Source organism: Phalangium opilio, unplaced genomic scaffold, assembly GCF_054372755.1.
Source record: "Phalangium opilio isolate 3A_F unplaced genomic scaffold, DU_Popi_V2 ptg000352l_1, whole genome shotgun sequence".
NCBI classification, from domain to species: domain Eukaryota; kingdom Metazoa; phylum Arthropoda; class Arachnida; order Opiliones; family Phalangiidae; genus Phalangium; species Phalangium opilio.
The window spans coordinates 3,609,941-3,618,178 of NW_028324228.1; positions in this window are offsets into that span (position 1 = coordinate 3,609,941).

Genomic DNA, 8,238 nt, shown 5'->3' on the forward strand with positions numbered 1-8,238 from the left:
AATTGCAGGAGCATTTCAGATACTTCGTAGGATAATTGCAGGCGCTTTTCATATACTTTGTAGGATAATTGCAGGCGCTTTTCATATATTTTGTAGGAATATTGCAGGCGCTTTTCATATACTTTTTTGGATCATTGCAGGCGCGTTTCAGATACTTTTTAGGATCATTGCAGGCGTATTTCGGGTACTTTGTAGGATAATTGCAGGCGCGTTTCAGATACTTTTTAGATTAATTGAAGGCTCTTTTCATATACTTTGTAGGATAATTGCAGGTGCGTTTCAGATACTTTGTAGGATCATTGCAGCCGCGTTTCAGATACTTCGCAGGAGCATTTCAGATACTTTGCAGGGTCATTGCAGCCGCGTTTCAGATTCTTTGTAGGATCATTGCAGGCGCGTTTCAGATACTTTGAAGGATAATTGCAGGCGCGATATAGATACTTTGTGGAATAATTGCAGACGCGTTTCAGATACTTCGCAGGATCATTGCAGGTGCATTTCAGATACATCGCAGGATCATTGCAGGTGGATTTCAGATTCTTTGTAGGGTCATTGCAGGTGCGTTTCAGATACTTTGTAGGATAATTGCAGGTGCATTTCAGATTCTTTGCAGGATCATTGCAAGCGCGTTTCATATGCTTTGCAGAGTCCTTTGCGGGTTTTCCTATCAATTATTGTGAATCAGTAGCCTTATATACCCTAAATTTCCAAAAAAAATTAAAAAGGCTTACGCTTGAGTTCAAACGTCAACAATAGCTATGTTTAAAATGATTTTAGGAATAAAGTTTCTTAAAACGATTTAACTAGAATTAAGGTAAATTAATGACGATTAAATTAATAAATATCATTTATATTTATTTAAATATTTAAAAATAGCCTCTAAATTGCGTCTCGACTTGGAGAGGTTTATTTTGGATTCCCAACTTGTACTCATCTCTTACAAAAATATTAAACTGTAATTCATCTGAATACACGCTTTTCTGACTTGCTAAAGTAATATCTGAGATGGTCCAACCGTTTAGGTACATGTACATTAAGTTCTCACCACATCTAGATAAGAAGGTCTTTTCGTCTATCTAACATCCACAACATACACACTCACAGAACGTAATCGAAAAATTCTTTCAAACTTATAGCTAAAAACCGATTACAACTGAAGGGAAGGGTCCCGACAGGCTTGTTTTACGTCTATCCGCAACCAGGAAAACTGCTGTAAACTTATATGATAGCGCTAAAGTACTTTGGTTCGCAATTTGCTTCACATTTCAAGCGCCATGGTGATAGTAGATCTTGTCTTAATCGGTTTCTATCTACGCTTGTTTTTCGTGTACCCGGGGCCACAAACACACACATGCACACACACACAGAAAGCTAGGTCTGGTCTCAAAAACTGGAATAAAATCACTAAAATAAACTGAAATTAATTTTATTTACTTTTTTTGGATGAAAAATTGTTTTTCTACGACTTTTTACCTCAAATAGAAGTAACTCTTATTTTATTAGGTTTTGAATCTATAGAACTTGACTGCCAACACCTTTGAAAGCTTGGAATCCTTATGTTGTTAGTATTGGATACACCTTAAACATAACTGCATAAGTTCGTAAGATGTGTTCCATAAGTTTGTCACTGGTTACTTCATGAAGTGGTGTAGGTGAAACGTCATATTCTCGTAAAGCGACGCCTGTTGAGCCATTGTCAAAGGCTTAATAAGGCTAAATAGGAAGTTGGACTGCAAAACCGAGTGTATTCGATTCTCGCGTCATTCTCGAACTAGCTCTCAGTAAGTCTCTAGCATTACGAAGTATAGGCAGTGTCATACTTATTGAAACATATCTGATAAACATATGATAACTGTATATACAATACTGGCCCATTTATGACCAAAAAATGTTTCAATTTTCTATCTTTTATGGTGGTTTAAATATTTTTAGGATCGAGACGTGACAGTATTAGATCAAAAGATTTTATTAAGATGAATGAGTAAAGCTTTTTTAAGATGCCTTTTTAGGCCTAACCAATTCTTTATTCAAATTTTAGAAAAATAAAAGCAGTAATATTAATGCCTAACAGAAGCAGATAAAAATTTAGGGTGCGCTCGAAGTTGACTTCCCGTACAAAAATTTTAAGCTGTAATTCATCTGCATACGCGCTTTTTTTATCGCTACCACGCTGTAATAGGTATACATTAAGGCTACATTTCTGCAGCTCAAAAAACGGGAAAATTTCACAGCAATTCTAGAACTGCAAATTGACTGCCGTTTCTTCATTTTCTGTTTGTTAACTGTTAACTGTCTAGCCTGGCAGAAATATGCAGCGCAATTCTGCAAACGCTAAGCAAAAGTAGAAATACCAGCTGTTAGTTTAAAACTGTAATTTGACCGTTTTTATAGATATGATACAGGTCTGCAAAAGTGATGGAAAAGTAGAAATCCAGCTGCTAATTTAGAACTGTAATTTGACCGTTTTAATAGACATGTTACAGGTCTGCAAAAGTGATAGAAAAGTAGAAATCCAGCTGCTAATTTAAAACTGCAATTCTACCACATTTATAGACATGTTACAGATCTGCAAAAGTGATGGAAAAGCAGAAATGCAGCTGCCAATTTAGAACTGTAATTTGACCGTTTTAATAGACATGTTACAGGTCTGAAAGAGTGATTGAAAAGTAGAAATCTAGCTGCTAATTTAAAACTGCAATTTGACTACATTTAAAGACATGTTACAGGTCTGCAAAAGTGATGGAACAGTAGAAATACAGCTGCCAATTTAAAACTTTAATTTGACCTAAATTGACCATTTTTATAGACATGTTACAGGTCTGCAAAAGTGATGGAAAAGAAGAATTTCAGCTGCCAATTTAAAACTGTAATTTAACCACATTTAGAGAGATATTGCAGGTATTCAAAGGTAGGAAATTCTACTTTTGAATACCTGCAATATGTCTATAAATGTTGAATAGTTACAGTTTTAAATTGGAAGCTAGATTTCAACTTTCCCATAACTTTTGCAGACCTGTAACATGTGTATAAATGTGGTCAAATTGCAGTTTTAAATTGGCAGCTGGATATCTACTTTTCCATCACTTTCGCAGACCTGTAACATGTCTATATAAATGGTCAAATTACAGTTTTAAATAGGCAGCTGGATTTCTACTTTTCCATCGCTTTTTCAGACTTGTAACATGTCTATAAATATGGTCACATTACAGTTTTAAATTGGCAGCTGGATTTTTACTTTTCCATCACTTTTTCAGACTTGTAAAATGTCTATAAATATGGTCAAATTGCAGTTTTAAATTGGCAGCTGGATTTCTACTTTTCCATCACTTTTTCAGACTTGTAACATGTCTATACATGTAGTCAAATTACAGTTTTAAACTAGCATCTGGTATTTCTACTTTTCTATCGCTTTTGCACACCTGTAACATGTCTATAAAAATGGTCAAATTACAGTTTTAAATTGGCAGCTGAATATCTACTTTTCCATCACTTTTGCAGACCTGTAACATGTCTATATAAATGGTCAAATTACAGTTTTAAATAGGCAGCTGGATTTCTACTTTTCCATCGCTTTTTCAGACTTGTAACATGTCTATAAATATGGTCAAATTACAGTTTTAAATTGGCAGCTGGATTTCTACTTTTCCATCACTTTTTCAGACTTGTAACATGTCTATACATGTAGTCAAATTACAGTTTTAAACTAGCATCTGTTATTTCTACTTTTCTAACGCTTTTGCACACCTGTAACATGTCTATAAAAATGGTCAAATTACAGTTTTAAATTGGCAGCTGAATATCTACTTTTCCATAAGTTTTGCAGACCTGTAACATGTCTATAAATATGGTCATATTACAGTTTTAAAATGCCATCTGGATTTCTACTTTTCCATCACATTTGCAGGCCTGTAACATGTCTATAAATGTGGTCAAGTTGCAGTTTTAAACTAGAAGCTGGTATTTCTACTTTTTCATCACTTTTGCAGACCTGTAACATGTCAATAAATATAGTCAAATTGCAGTTTTAAATTGGCAGCTGGATTTCTACTTTTCCATCACTTTTGCAGACTTGTAACATGTCTATACATGTAGTCAAATTACAGTTTTAAACTAGCATCTGGTATTTCTACTTTTCTATCGCTTTTGCACACCTGTAACATGTCTATAAAAATGGTCAAATTACAGTTTTAAATTGGCAGCTGAATATCTACTTTTCCATAAGTTTTGCAGACCTGTAACATGTCTATAAATATGGTCATATTACAGTTTTAAAATGGCATCTGGATTTCTACTTTTCCATCACATTTGCAGGCCTGTAACATGTCTATAAATGTGGTCATGTTGCAGTTTTAAACTAGCAGCTGGTATTTCTACTTTTTCATCACTTTTGCAGACCTGTAACATGTCAATAAATATAGTCAAATTGCAGTTTTAAATTGGCAGCTGGATTTCTACTTTTCCATCACTTTTGCAGAACTGTAACATGTCTATAACTCTGGTCAAATTACAGTTTTAAACTAGCAGCTGTTATTTCTACTTTTGCATCGCGTTTGCAGAATCGCGCTGCATATTTCTGCCAATACAGACAATTAACAGATAATAAACAGAAAATGTAGAAACGGCAGACAATTTGCAGTTCTGGAATTTCTGTGAAATTTTCGCGTTTTTCGAGCTGCAGAAAATGTAGCCTTAATTTATACCTATTACAGCGTGGTAGCGATAAAAAAGCGCGTATGCAGATGAATTACAGCTTAAAATTTTTGTACGGGTGTGCTAATTAAATAGATAACGATTTTCCCCGTTTCCTACCGCGAAACTTTCTCTTTCAAAAGTTTCTGGGCATAAGTCCTTGTTAGAAATTTATAAGATGCGATAAGTGTGCATTGGCATAAGTCTATGTCGTAAACTCATCGAGGGGATTATCACTAAAAACAATCTGTTCTTCGATTCGCCGGAATATTAGAATTACAGCATAAGTAAATTTATACGGTTATAATTTAATCACTGTTTAGAGTAGGGAATCGAGGGGCTATTCACTCTGATTTTATGCACGGTAAATCATTTAAGCATTGAAAAAGATAGCGCTATTCACTCATTAGGGTAAGGTATAGAGGGGTTATCCACTCATTAGGGGTAGGGTATAGAGGGGCTATTCACTCGTACGATATGGCTACTATTACGAGCCCTTGGGACGTCTTGTTATTATTAAAATGTGGGGTTTTTTATATAAGAATTCTTAGAAATTACGATACGACATCGTTTATTTTAGTTAACATCTTTATCGTTAAGGGTAAGAAAAATTATATATGTACAATTAATTGTTTTGTGTAGATCTACAAAAAGAACGTGCTTTAGTCATTAATTACTTCGACAAGTGAAATACAGTACATAAATAATTTCAGTAATTCTGGTTTCTGGGTTCGCAATGGAGTGGCATTTCATGAATTTTGGTTAAGCTATTAATTACTGAAGGAAGATGTTGACGAACCGATGCAATTGCGGCTCCCGGCTGCTCATCAGTTCGGGGTTTCAGTCGAGCATTTGTACAAGGATATCCGCGAAGTTCACATTTCGAACGTTGTCATCGGGCTCTTTCATATTCTAGAGGGCCGGTAGGCCCTTCTAGATAAGATCCCACACCCTCCCGTAATGTTAAATGAAAATTCACAGATTTTCGCCGATTTTGCCATAGGAATAACATGGGGTTTTTGGTGCTCCTGCACATCGAATCATTTAAAAACTAAAGCGAAGTTACGTTTCGGAATACTTTCAAATTAACAAGTAACTATTCAAGGTGTGCCTTTTTCAAGTTTCATCAAAATTAATTAAGTCTAAGTATGTTAATTTAATTAAAAATGTAAGTACCTCAAAAGATTATTCTACAGCAGACGACGCTAGTTGTTCATTACTCTACAGTAGACGACGCTAATTTGCCATTTCACCGCCATGAAACTTTAGCTTGATATTTTTCAATAAATATAACACTATATTTATTAAAAATTTCTCTGGCGGGTCTAATTTTCGTTTAATTATGTGTCTCGGTTGAAATTCTATACTTAAGATACCTTTTTAATTTATATTTTAGATGTTAGTTTCGACCAAGGCTTAAGTTGCCTTACTTAGGCCATGGATTTATAAAAGAAGCTTACGCTTCATGGATATTTCACTGTAGCCTTCAGTAAGGCATTTTGATTTTAAACACATTTATGTCATAAAAATTCGCGCGGGTGGGAACTGGGGGGGCCTGATGACGTAGTAATTGAGGCAAACTTTTTCTTTCGGCGCGCATGCGCGCGCGCTTTTCTAAAAATAATTTCGCGCGCGCTATTAAAAATTACTACTCGATCACGTGAAAAACTTCACCCCCCTCTGAATTTGCCTCAAATTGTACGTCACAAACGCGCTTGCCAGGCTGGTACTATTTCAGCCGAGGAATAAATGTTGTGCGCGTTTTAAGGTGAGTGAAATATCAAGGAAGCGTAAGCTTCTATTAAAAATCCATGCTTAGGCAGACTATTGAGTGAGTCTATGCAATGGGTGATTGTAAAAGCTTGAAGTATAGATGGATCAGTGTTGGAAATAAGGATTTTTTTAAAACTGGACCTGTGGCCTAGGTATTTTAATTAAAATAACTGGCCACGGTGCCACTCACTGTAAACGTACAAGGGCAGTGAACGCAATGTCATGGATAATTGCAATCGTAAAGTGGACTGTAAAAGATACGGCTTTGATAGTTTAAAAATCGTGGCAGGATGTTGGTTTTCAAGTTGACCATAAAGCTCGGGTTCTAAAACGAATTGTGAGCCATGTCTTATAAGAATTAGTAGAAGTGTAGAGCCATTTTTAACCTCGTCCTAGAAGTGAAAAATTTCGCATTTCAGGCAAAAAATTGTTTAATAATAGATTAATACAAATGCAGACTGAAGGAACAGATATTATATAAAAAAGGACTTGGTTTGCCCAAGCCTAAAAAACAAAACGATAAGAGTTTTTTCCAGTTGACTGAAGCTCGGATATTTTATTTTTCTATGTAATTTTAAAGACAATCCGTATTTTACTACTCTTTAGAATTTAATTCAATCTCCTGATTTTACTGGTAATGGATTTATTTCCTATAAATTAATTGAAATAAAAAATTACTTATCTCAGATTTTTCAACAATTCCATTTTCGTAAAATTTTATCATGAAAAATCTGAGATAAGTAATTTTTTATTTCAATTAATTTATAGGAAATAAATCCATTACCAGTAAAATCAGGAGATTGAATTAAATTCTAAAGAGTAGTAAAATACGGATTGTCTTTAAAATTACATAGAAAAATAAAATATCCGAGCTTCAGTCAACTGGAAAAAACTCTTATCGTTTTGTTTTTTAGGCTTGGGCAAACCAAGTCCTTTTTTATATAATTCGCCTTTGTTCTCACGATCATCGTCTGCGAATGAATTCGTGTTTTTTTACGTAATGTGTCAAGCCCGATTTTTAGAAAAGTGTCTCCTTACTTTTATGACCTCGTCTAATATTTTAACTGCATTTACGGTTTCTTTTCCCTTAGCTGTAATTTTGAATGTGTAGTCCGACGTCAACCATGGTCGAATTAAATGGTAACTGAAGCTTTCTTTTACGCTAATATTAAAGATATTTTTTATTTTTAGGCGCTTAAGAACGGATTTGTTATTGATTGGCCTTGAACTATCGAACTTTTCCCCGCTAAAAAACATATTTAACCTATACTGGAACTCAATGGCCTTAAATCCCTTTAGGTAACTGATGTTTTTTACGATATTGTTTTTCTTGCCGCGTACTAAAGTATTTATCTCGTCTTCTAAAGTATCGATCTTTAATTAAAGCCCAAAATATAAGGAAATATCCGGTTTGTGGACACAAAGACGCTAGATATGACTTCAAGCGAACGGACTTCAGTGGACTGGTAACCTTGAAGCCCCATCTTTCGTCTTTGGATGCACATACCAATCAATATTCCGTATTAACTCTACACCAAGCTGAGGATACTGGTGCCCAAGGTTTTAAACTCGCAATCGCTTTTGAGAATGGTCTGTTCGCGATTTCCGACGTTCTTCTCACATTAATCCGTTTAAGGAATAAGGAAAGCTGAGGATTGCGACTCGAGTTAAATCTACTAGAGGAATTGAGTTTATGGGGGAATCAATTAAGTCTTCTTGTTGGTACCTTTTAACGGCTTTGAAAAAGGTATTTCCAAGATTGTTGTTACTTTGATA